Source organism: Rhamphochromis longiceps, linkage group LG3 (genome assembly GCF_057381845.1).
Source record: "Rhamphochromis longiceps isolate RC_006_pf linkage group LG3, R_longiceps_female_GT1.1, whole genome shotgun sequence".
In the NCBI taxonomy this organism is placed as follows: domain Eukaryota; kingdom Metazoa; phylum Chordata; class Actinopteri; order Cichliformes; family Cichlidae; genus Rhamphochromis; species Rhamphochromis longiceps.
The window spans coordinates 35,406,611-35,419,418 of NC_140559.1; the positions used below are offsets into that span (position 1 = coordinate 35,406,611).

The 12,808-nt window shown below is 39.1% G+C and overlaps 1 long non-coding RNA gene across 1 annotated transcript; it reads right to left on the reverse strand.

The window, feature by feature from the left end:
- Positions 1 to 722: 722 nt before the first annotated feature.
- Positions 723 to 11,876, reverse strand: LOC146674404 (uncharacterized). The gene is made up of 3 exons (XR_014909242.1): positions 11,714 to 11,876; positions 9,561 to 9,680; positions 723 to 6,811 (listed from the first exon to the last, which is right to left on the reverse strand). It is a non-coding gene; the product is annotated as an uncharacterized LOC146674404 (long non-coding RNA).
- Between the last annotated feature and the right edge of the window lie 932 nt (positions 11,877 to 12,808).

Here is a 12,808-nt window from a genome sequence, read left to right on the forward strand (position 1 = left end):
TTTTTCCTATCCTGGGGTCAATCCAGTTGAGAATGACGACATAGTTCAGTGTTTCCTGAAACCAAATATATGAAATATGAGTCTCCTTTCTCTCTGAGACATGGTGTTCTGAACTAAAACAGGAAATGACCCAACGAGGCAGGCGTTCAAGGCTATAAGCTGAGACAAATGCTGGCATTTGATGACAGGAAGGAAGTCCTTTTGTAACAAAATAAACTCCTGATATTTATGGAAGATCAATGCTGTCAATAATAAAACACACAAGCATGTTTTGTATTCAAGCAATATCTGTTATTTAGTTAATTTACTTGAACTTGAAACTGTAATTGTCCTTTTAAATTTAAAATATACAAGAAATCTGGGTATTTTCCATTTTATTAACTTAAAAAAATGGCGTAAATTAGTTCATTTTCATTTTAGCATTAACTGAAAATGATCTTAAAACATGATATTTCAGAAAACATACACTTATTTCATAGGACAGGTGCACAGCAGAGGTTGTCCATCATCAGTAAATAAAGATTTATAAATCTCTTTTCCACGAGGGGGTAAATTTATAAAGGGCCCAACAATACATATGGATACCAAAAATAAAACCCGAGAGACTAAAGAATTCTGCATCATATGTAAGTTTATGTACTTTTGAAAAGTATGAATTTTAACGTCCCGTCCAGAGTTTGAACAACACAAAAAAATGAAATTAGAGATGGGTTCCTTATGAATTGCCAGTTCAGATTTGTCTTAAAATCACATGTATTAAACTTAATTTGATACTTTTTAATATCTGCAACTGTAAACGTCTCTATAGTTCAACGTTTTCATAAATTAAAGCATTACTATCAGCACCACCATCACTCCCAACACCATTATCGTCATCACGGTTGTCTTTATTATCATCTATATGGATATTTAATATAGATATGTGAAGCCATAAATATCATATGACTTATATCCATATAAAATACAAGAAATATGACTCAGTCTACCTCACTGACTCTGTACTTTGCCTGTGATTTTGACAGAGTAAACATTTCCACTATAGCTCAGTCCACACAATCCAAACTCTAGGTGTGACTTCATGCTTAAGTGGCTCTAAGTGTGGAAAGTTTTTCATCTCTGCTGCTTTTAAACAACAAGGTTAAGGTGTTATTTGGGTTTTATGTTGCTCCAGAGGATTTTTCCTTCCCAACGAGAAGGCATTTCTGGGCAAGTCCCAGCTATTTGGTAACAAGAGACACTGCGCCGAGCATAACAGTCAGCGGGAAACACAAGTCCTGATCTTATTATCCTGTTTGTGGTTAAAAACCCAACAGTGTTAATGAACTGATGGATTTAAAGTGTCTGTGCTTTCAGGGATTGGTCCAAAAGGAAGTGGGGATGCTGTTTGTGGTGTGTGTTTGAGTGTGTGTGTGCTTTCTGCTGTTCTCATGACCTCTCCTTGCTGAAACACAACATATTCCCAGTAAAGATAAATTCCTCAGCATCTGGAATTTCTTTGTTGGTCACTGAACCACCACCCCAGCCCTTCGGCACTACACACACACATTCATGTGCTTAAAAATTGTCTGTTGACCCCAACTTGTGACTTTTTGCCCTTTGACCTTTTTAAAAGTAGCGGAATCAATCCGAGTTGCTCATGGATTATGAAAGCTACAGAGAAGCCATGGATGGGACAAAAAGCATGTGTGTGTGTGCTCGCGTGTGTTTGTATGCCTTATGCTGTGGGGACTCATGTTTACACAGTAACACTGCAAGGACCTTTATGAGGTCAAAACAGAATTCCCATAACATAAATCAGTGAACCTTAGTTTGAAGACTTTAAGGTTTCAGGTTTGGGATGATCCAGGAAATTAACATCCTCTGAAGTGATGGGAACATTTACAAAACAAAGGGACTTTCTCATATTTCATACTTTAAGTTTAATTTCCTCATGTTTTCATTTGAATTGTCAGCTTTCATACCTCTCTCTCTCTCTCTCTCTCTCTCTCTCACACACACACACACACACACACACACACACACACACACACACACACACACCCCGTTCAGCTATCTTAGTGAGGACCCTCATTGACATAATGCTTTCCCTGGCCCCTTACCCTAACCCTAACCATTAAAAATGAATGCCTAACCCCTTACCCTAAACCTAACCATAACCTAATTGTAACCCTGACACTAAAACCACATTTTGAGCCTCAAAAATGCCTTTAAATGCCTTCAAAAATGTGAGGACCGGGTTGTGTGTCCTCACAAGTTACTGCTGGTTCTCACAAGTGTAGTAGAATGAAGATGTCGGTCCTCACAAAGATAGATATACAGGAACACACACACACACACACACATATATTCTGTCTTTATGAGGACACCCATGGACTCCTTTTCCCTTTATTATGATAAGTAACCACCAAAACCTGGCTCTACTCTATCTTAGACCCTAAAACCACCTAAAAACCAGGTCTGTTCTCACTTTCTAGGCCCTCACAAAGACAGATGTGCACACACCTTGTCTGTCTTAAAGACACTGGATGGACTATTTCTATGTTTTCCTCCCTTTTTCCTCTCAAAGCCAGTATTCTGCTCTAACATGGCCTTTAACTGTAAGTTTATTTGATTGATGGAGAGTTAATGTGACATTTACGAGGCTAGATTTAGAAAACAAACCTACACTAACCGTTTCCTTTTAGGGTAAGGACACAGAGAGAGATTAAGTAGACTTTTGAAAAAGTCTTAATAACATCCACACAGTTACTAAATGTTGAGTTCTGCAGATGAATCTATATTAACAGCATGCCATGTGAGTCAATCCCCACTGATAAAAAAAAAAAGGTAAAGTGAATCATGGAGGGTGGGAAATGTAGTATACAACCAGCCATACAGGATGATGCCAAAGACATAACAGGATTAACCTCCTGAGGAGTCCCCCAGGACAAAAATGTGCTTTTTAGCCTCTGTTGACCCCCATTGTAACCTCCAAGACAGTTTCATTATTACTCCAAACAACACTGAAATGACCAAGCTGCTTTCCTTTCTTTTATAAAAAAAGAGATTCATATTGATGCATGACAGAGATCTAAAAAGTAAAACTCATATTTTCTAGTCTAAACTGCATACTACTTTAAGTGCCCTAAAGCGGCTGATTTCGTGCTACATCAGTGAAACTGAATTGCACAATTGAATTCAACTTTAGAATCCAATAAAACACTGGTGCACTTTTATTTCTGACCTAAAACTTTAAAACGGCGAAAAAGGATTACGTAAAATGAAAAAGAATAATGTCCCAACATAATAGATCCTCCTATTTTCATAATAATTTATCCAGCTGCTTCTGAATTCTTCATTGTGAAGCCTTGACATACTCACAACATAGCTTCTAATAATTGTGTTAAGTACTGGAAGAATGAAATATGGGAATTTCACTCACCAAACCTGAAGCAGTGAGTTTAAATAGCTTAGGTCAGGCCTGATAACTCTATTTAAAAAACAAATACAAAATAAAGATTTCTGTGATTCTGTAAGGTTTCATATTTTGTAAGGAGTGAGCCTGAAGTGGCTGCTAAAAAGCATTTTTGTTTAGGTGTGTTCAAGGTTGCTGTTTCAGGGAGGCAGACAACCATTTATGTGATGGACTATTTAGAATCTCTAAGTACCCAGATGTGTTTGTGGAAAACCTGGAAAAAAATGAAAAAGTGAGAACAATGTAAACTAAAACCACAAAGGTTTTTGAGCTCTTCTATAACATTATAAAACTTCTTAAAATTTGCTGCTAATGTTATATGAGTTTTGTGCACTTTAATTTCTGATAGATTTGAGTTTCCTTTGTTTTGTCACTCTAACTGGAACTATGAGCTTTGACCTCAAGCTCACCTTTTATTTGTCCTGGTCCTGCATTTAGCTCATTTGACCTCATAATTCGTAATAGTTAGCAGAGTTTAAAAAAAAGAAATTAATTTAAGTGTGCCTAGTTTTGTACCAGAGTGCATTATCTATCACCTCATGCTACCAGTGGTGACAATGACCCCAACCAAATGCAAAAGTGGAAGTGTTGTTAATTTCATTAACAACAAAGCAGCTGAAAATGATTAACAACTCCCTCTGTTACTTAACTGACCAGAAGTTTCTTACTCTGATTTTGTTGAGCGATGTATAAACACATATAAACCTCTGACTGGTTTCATTGCAGCAAGAAAACGTGTGGAAAGAAACATTCAGACAAATTAACCAAACAAGAAAATGCCTAAACATGTTCATCGCAGCAGTTATTTGGGTTTTGCTTGGGGTGAAGGAAAAAAAACAAACCATCCATCAGCAACCATAACTGCACAATTTCCAGGGTTTGACCATAAGTGTGTGGATGTGCAGTCTTGTTCAGCATTGGTTAGAGTTGGCAGCCTGAGCTGCTGGCAAAGAAACACGAGACGGAAACCCAGAAGAGAAATTTAGGGCAAAGTTACAAATATTTCTTCTTTGCTGGAGTCCATAGAAAGCAAAGAGTCAGTGAAACAGTAGCATATGGAACTCATCCATCTTTCCAAGTAAGATAGAGCACCCTGGAACCTCCTACAGTTCTCATGTGTTTGTGCAAAAAAAGAGCACCACACATATGGTTTTTTTTTTGCCCCTCTCCAATATGTACCCATTGCTTTTACCCCTTCTGTTTCCCACATTGCTCTTTCAAAGGGCCTTCACTTTACTGTCAGCTGCTGGCACATGAACACGTTGTAGAATCAGTCTGGGCATGTGCTGAAAAATGAGAACCAAAACCGTTACTGTATGTTCAGTATCCTCCTCGAGCCTGTTCAGCATAAGCCTTTATGGCCTAAATAGGAAAATGTCCTGAAGAACACAAACAAGCAAGATTTGTTCAAAATGTCCCATCAACCTCTCTGTTTAGTCTGGTGACTCAGGATGACAAACTTGACAGATTCTTCTGTATTTGACCTCAATGGCAAACCAAACACTCTGGTTAGAACCAAGTAAAAGCTGCTTGGAGCTTAAATTCCATATTTGCTTTTTGATAAAATATATAATTTCCTCTGCATATTTGGAAGTAGCTGAATGCTCGTGATATTTTGTGCATAAAGGGGCAATATGATACACATGTAATATGACTCTCCAAAGCTTCTGGAGTTGCTCAAATAAAGCCACCTCAAAGAACTGCAGTTCCTCTTCTGCCCACTAGAGGCTGACTCAGAAAGTGAGTCAACATCAACAGTCTTCCATGCTACAATGGCCGACTTCACAGCACTGAAAAACATGGTTATAGGCTAACAACGCATAACAACTCTGAGGAGTGTGAATTTTTAGTTTATTGCAGTTTATTTCTGCCATTTTTGTTTACATATCCTCACTCCTGCCGTTAGAAAATCAAGATAGCAATAACCACAAAGGTAAACTGAAGACTACATAATGGCCAATATCGTTTGACTTCTGATCTTACAAACAGAAGTCCGGTTGTGTAGAAGTCCAAAGGGAAAAGCATTTCCTGATTGGCCAGACCTAAGTAGAAATTTTAGATTATCCAAAAATACTTAATAACTTGAAATTTTAAGTTCTTTATTTTAAGTTACTTTCTCAGGAGTTCAAGTTAGCAAATCCAAATTTAACCAAAAACTTTGACTTGTGGACCACTAAACGTTTTTGTTTGTTTTTCTCTGGCACATGTTTTTGAACCCTTGGCTCTTTTGATCTATGACCTCAGTAAACACTTTCGTGAGAACGATAACGCAAATGTCAGTTCTCATTAAATACACTATAAAGTTAATTTTTCACCTCATGGTCCCATTTAGAGACAAGAAAATGAAAGAGAGAATGTTGTCATTGGCTCATAATGTCTGTTTTCAAAAAATAAGATTGCAGGAGTAAAAGCAATCCGCTTGAGTCTTTCATCCACAAGCTAATGAGTGATGTCAACAGCCACTGGCTATGTGCACATGCAGTTTATGGGAGAACACTACTTTATGTCAGCTTCTACATTTCAGTTTGGCAAAGGTGAGTCATCCCAGCCATGCTAATCATTGCAGTCAATGAACCCAGTCTTATCTTGTGTGATTCTGTTGTCAATGTATATGATAAAGTCCTCCCCCTTCTCCACATGTCCTGCATTTGTCGATTTTGACTAATAGTTAAACTTTTGAGCTGATGGATGCAACATACACATGTTGCATGTATAGATGGATAATGTATGCATTCCATCCATACATAATCTCCCAGTTAGGTTGTGGTGAAAGCAGGCTCCACTTCCTCCACTTTCCACTTCCTCTTGAGAGGATCCAATGGCTATGGAAGCTTGTTTCTGCCACTGAAAACAAAACATGTTCTGCTATTGAGAAGTCTGAATTTGGGGTTAATATCTGAAATTTCTGACAAAGTTATTAGACTCAAATTCTGAGCTGACTCAAAATTGCCCAGCTTTCCATAGAGCTGTGAAAGACCAACCACATGTGTATTTACCTACATCACATTAAAATATTTCCTCCTCCCCTTAATCATTCAGTATAAGATGATCAAAAACAATAATGGATCCAGACTAATTGCACAAATGTGACTGTTTCCCAAATATGTAGAGACCAACCAGACCACGATAAAAAGTCTCAGCTTACCAACATCTAATCCGCCCACCCGACAGAACCAAATGTATTTGGGGGTTCTTGTTCTGCTGACCACCGTGGGAAAGCACTCCATCAGCCACAGGAGCTACGAAGACATAAACCAGCTGTCCATGCATTAATCAGTGTGTGTGTATGTTGCATCCTTCTGTTAACTTTAGGAGGCGGCAGGAGGTTGAGGTCATGTCTGGGATACAGTCAAGATCCTGAAACCAGAAAGAAAATGTAGACAATTTATAAAGAGAGTAGCAGCGCGTAGATAGTAAAACTAAACACGAGGAACACAATAAAAATGAGCACTAGAGAAGAGAGAAAAAAATATCAGCAATGGCTGACAGGAAAACAGGGAGGAACACGTCAGCTGTTGAAAGAAGACAAAGTCCAAGAGATAAAAGAAGAGACAAGAGCACAAAAATCAGCTTGTTTGTCCAGACATGAAATAAATCAGCTTTTATCACAAGACAAGATAGGAAACATTCAGCACAGCAACATCACAGGAAGGAATGAGTGACCTTTGAGGTCATTTAGCTGTAAAAGGTTACAATGCTTTTAGAGGATAAAAAAGGATAAAAATCCTCCATAAAAATGTTCATTGATTCATTGTATATGGTCAATCGTATTAGTGAATAGTATTCAGGAGGCAAACTCTTTGCCTTCAGTCTACCATGAAGGTGATGATGAGGACTGAAGACCTCTACCTCAGATCCATCTACGAGTGGGTTTTACTCAGAGGGTTCTGTCAGAGTCGTCACATAGCCTCCATCCTCAGTACGACCTCTTGTTTTTCCAGTCTTAAAATCTCGTTTTTTTTTCAGTTTTTTAAAAAAAAATATTATTGATAATTTGTGACTTGAGTCCATGAAATTGTATCATAGTCATGTCCTCTCCCACCTCTCCCTATTAGGCCGAACTGAACGTGGAGAATATCAAACAAAATCAGCAAAATGTAATCTGATTTTTGAAAACTGCGACATATGGATCAGTCATAGACAGGAGATAGGAGAATAGTTAATCTTTTCAGTCCAATGTTAAGAAGTGCGTTTAAACTATAATACTCTGAAACCTGAGAATGATGATCCTTTTTCTGATGAAGTCAGCATGCTTGATAACCACCTGCTGGACTAGGCTGCAGGAAAACCCACTTTAACATCATAGAAACATAAAAATAATTGAATCCTGCAACTACTGGATTCTGCAACACTAAAATGTGAACACTCATATACAAACAGGTCATACACTGCCTCTTTTTGTGTTACACACCAGCCCTAATGTTTTGGCATCTTCCCTCCTTCTCTGGCTAAAGGAAAATAAAGAGAGTTAATGCACGAACAGGATCTGAGCTCTGTTCTCTATTTTTAGCCAGAGCTCCCAGTGGGTGACCCATTTAGCCTCCCATTTCCCTTCTTCCAGCCTGCCACTTTTCTCACTCGTGTCCCCCCTTCCTGCAGCATTTCTGGAGACTGAGCAGAACATTTAAAGGCCAACAGCAGCAACAGAGGCTAGTAAACAGAAGAACGCTGCTTGTTGAGGCTATACACATCTTTCCTTTGAACTTTTTAAAAGGATTCCAGCTGTGACATGGTGTCTTTATCAGTAGTTTGTTTTCCAAAGCTCTCTCCTTCATATTTTTCAAGATAAGCTAAGAGGGCTAATTTATCAGAAAAAATCTCTCAAGAGCGATCCAGTGTAGGTTGGAAGCTGGTTAATTAAATCACATAAAATAGACGTTGGTAACTATGTATTTAAATGGGGAAATTAGGGTACCTTGACAATATTATTATATCTGTATCTGTATAATCTTCAGATTTTTAGCTCTTTTTTTTAGTTTTTCTAATGCTCATGTCTGAAAACGATGAGTTAAGTTTAAGAATTAGAATGTGCTCAGAACGTGGGCTCTGAAGGATGTATTTCCAGACTCACATTTTAGCATGAGACCAGGCTCGGTGGTAGGGAGATTTTCTTATCTCTGTTTCCCTGTTTCCTGCTAGGCTGCCCGTGTAACAGTTATAGTGGAAGAGGATCCAAACACAGCACACTGAGGCAAAGTGCAATCTAAAACCTAGAATTTAATCCAGATAGAGATCATACACAAGGCAGACAAGGAGCAGAGAGATGGTCCATACATGGAAAACTGAAACAGGAAGAAATACACTGGTCAAAAAAATTCAAGGAACACTTTGAAAGCACGTCAGATCTTAACAGTGTAAAATGGTAAATGGCCTGTATTTATATAGCGCTTTACTAGTCCCTAAGGACCCCAAAGCGCTTTACACATTCAGTCATCCACACATTCACACACTGGTGATGGCAAGCTACATTGTAGCCACAGCCATCCTGGGGCGCATTGACAGAGGCAAGGCTGCCAGACACTGGCGCCACCGGGCCCTCTGACCACCACCAGTAGGCAACGGGTGAAGTGTCTTGCCCAAGGACACAACGACCGAGACTGTCCAAGCCGGGGCTCGAACCGGCAACCTTCCGATTACAAGGCAAACGCCCAACTCTTGAGCCACAATCGCATGCTACATCATGCTATATTGACATGGAGTGTTAGGCATGAACAGATGCTACATCATATGGTGGATGTGAAAATGATAAACTACAGAGAGCTGAATTCAAAGACACCCTGAAAATCATAGTGAATAAAGTGATGCGGCAGATTGGTCCATTTTGTAGAAATTTCACTGAGGCAACTCAAAATGACATTCAGTGGTTAGCGCCCATGTGTTTGTATGCATGCTTGGCAATGTCAGGGCAGGCTCCTAATGAAATGTTGGACGGTCCTGGGGGGTGATCACCTATATCTGGACCAGGGCATTACTGAGGATTAACCTGGTCCAGATCTAGGTGACCATCACCCAGGACCATCCAGAGGTGTTCTGTTGAATTCAGTTTAGGCGAGCTTGCAGTCAAGATCAGAAATGGTATGAATTCTTTTATCCTGCATACTCTCACCTCATGCACTGTTGTGCACCACAAGGAAGCCAGGATCCACTGCAACAGTGTAGGGTCCTGACAATGGGTCCAAGGATTTCATCTTGATATCTAATAGCAGTCAGGGTGCCGTTGCCGAGCCTGTAGAGTAAAGTAAAGTAAAGTACATTATAGCGCATTTCACAGATAAAAAAATCACAAAGTGCTTTACAAAACAAGAAATGGAAATATAAAACAATATAACATTTAATAGCAATGTAAAACAATAAAACAATAAATACAACGTAAGAGGAAATTAATAAAATGCAGGTCTGTGTGGCCCTCCATGGATACGCCTCCCAGATCGTCACTGACCCAAAGCCAAACCAGTCATGTTGAATGATGTTACAGACAGCACAAAGTTCTTCACGGCTTCTCCAGACCCTTTCAAATCTGTCACATGGTGAACATGCTCTTATCTGTGAAAAGCATAAGGCACCAGTAGTGGACCTGCCAATTCTGGTGTTCTGTGGTAAATACCAACCAGTCTTCAAGTACCAGGCATTGAGCATAGGGCCCACTAGAGGCCCTAAGGTCACCCTCATAAAGTTGTTTCTGATTATTGTGTTCAGAAACATTCACACCAGTGGCCTGCTCGATGTTATTTTCTTGTTCGTCCTTGCACAAAGAATCAGGTGCCAGTCCTTCTGATTGGTTAAAGACCTCTTACGGTCCTGTCCAGCTCTGCTAGAGTACCTGCCTGTCTTCTGGAGTCTTCTCAATGCTCCTGAGACGGTGCTGAAAGATATAGCAACCGTTGTGGTAATTGCACTTACTGATTTGAAAGATCTTTTGTAAGGTCCAGGTATCACCCGCCTCATGCTACCAGTAGAGACACTGACACTAGCCGAATGCAAAAGTAGTTAAAAAACAAGAGGAGAGAGAAGAGAGAAATATGTCAGTGGCCTCCACCTGTAAAACCACCAAAGCAGCTGAAACCAATTAACAACCCCCTCTGCTACCAGATCAATATCCCAGAACTTTAACTGACTAACTGGCTATACTCTGATGAAAAAGGGTTCGAGTCTGTTTTTCTAGTCCGCATGTAAATGCAGAAACTGAGCTTTCAAAATCTTCACCCTGGATGGAGTTCTTCAAAACTTCATTGATCCATAACACCTATTACACGGATGATGGGCCAAAAAAAAAGCTGCGTTTGGTACACCTGGTGATGGCTACCAAAAACCAACTGGTTGAGGAGCAACTTGCTAAAGGACATTTAAACAAATATTAGTGGGGATGAGTGAATGTAAATTTCTGACAACAACTGTACATATATATGATAAAATTGGATATAAAAACTCCCAAAACTATAGAGTCTTGTTAAATTGGTATTAACCAGTTTTCTGCATGAAACACTGGGAGGAAAAGTTACCTTACACAATCTGAGTAAATACAAAGAAATAGTGAAAGCACTTCTGGAACTCCAGTCCAGCTAAAGTGAATGCTTCTCACTTTTATAGTATATGTTGTCTACTTTCTCCTAGTTGCACATGTTTGATAAACATGGTAAAATATCGATAATGCAGAGAGAGCTCATTTAGGATCAAATTTGCAAAGACCATGCAATATTGCTTCTACGTCATCCTGGTCTGGATTTTTCTTTAATTTTATTATATAAAAAAACAAAACCATGCAGGGGACAGTTAAAGCTTTAGTTCTCTAGCTAAAGTCGGTTCAGTCTTGTAGCGGCAACCTTCGGTACTTCTTTGCCGCTTGTGCAGGACGTAAAATTTCTGACTCGTGCTCTTGTTGAATTGCTTGTCTGCCTTTCGGTAGCAAAAACGAGGTGAAGATAAAAAGGGCAAAACATTTATTCTCTATTCAAACCGAAAAATACAAACAAATGCTTCTGGTGGGAGCTCCACTTACATTCCCTTTATGTTACAACGAAAACAACATTAAACAGCCACGGTCAGAAAAACTGTTGCTCCACATCCTGCTTACTTGCCTAACCTTTCCTCTCCCCCACATGTGGGCAAAATACACACCCCTTTTACGACATCTATCAACACTTTACAACAACACAAAAGGCTAACAACGCAGGATTAACTTATGGAGCACAGCATATTACATTATAACATAAAATGATCAAGATTATAACTAGAAACTCAAAGATCATAACAAATACTTACATGTGGCCTGACGTAATTGAGTAAAATATTGGCCTGAACAGTCTAAGCTCCAACATGTCTTATCCCAAAGGTCTATCAGCTGGTGATTCATGTTGGTGCGCTGTCTGTGTTTTCAAGCTAAGAGTGAGATTACAAAGAGTTTTTGGACATCCCCTCGTTGCCATGACAAATAAACAGCAACCACTCCAACTTTGTGTGTGTCTTAGCTCGAGGACCACTTGGGCTAACCTCCTCCTGGACACTATCTGATGGTGTGATATGGCTTCAAAAGCCAGAGAAAGTCGAGTGTTACAACAGAAGCAGTGATCCTGTTTTATGGAAAACAACTCAAATTTGGGTTAATCCCTAAGCATGTGGTTGGTTGCTAGTTTGGGGAGTTTACCACTAATAAACGTGGCCTCTTCCAGCGAGGTAATTAAGTTGTTAGGCCTCTGGCTGTCTCTTCAGGATAAACAGGCTGAGGTGGAAGACAGAGAGGAGTGGGAGGGTGAATCATGCCGCTTATGGGCTTATCAAACACATCCTTCAAGAAAGAGGGGAGTCTCTGAAGTTCTGTGTCGCAGAGCGTGACGCTGTGATGTGCGTTTTTTACTGGGTGGCAGAGTCCTCCTTTAGTCCCTCTGATTTTTCTGACCTGCTGTCATCATTCCTCCCTTGATGTGTGTTCAAATTGCAGCCTGCATCAGATAAGTCACATTTTTCAACTGACTGAAGGCAGACAAGCAAAAAAAAAGGAAGAAGCAGAAAAGAAAAGCACTGAATGGTATTTCAACACAAACTAATGTAAGACTGAATGCCTTTAAACCAAAGTAATGAAACAGTAATGAATCTTGTTCTTGAACATCTGCTTTTTAGTTTAATCACAGTACAAATATCCATCTGTGGCTAGAAATGACTGTTTTACTCACTGCCTGTAATACAGATGAAACAAATATGACTTTCAGATGATTTACATTTTCAAGAAAAAAAAATTGTATTTATATTTTGTTATATTTAAATTAATATTTCAAAATGAGTAAATCAGTTTTTATCATAAACAGTGTATTTAGTAGAGAAAATAAAATGCAAATAATTTGTGAATAATGTTAGATATGC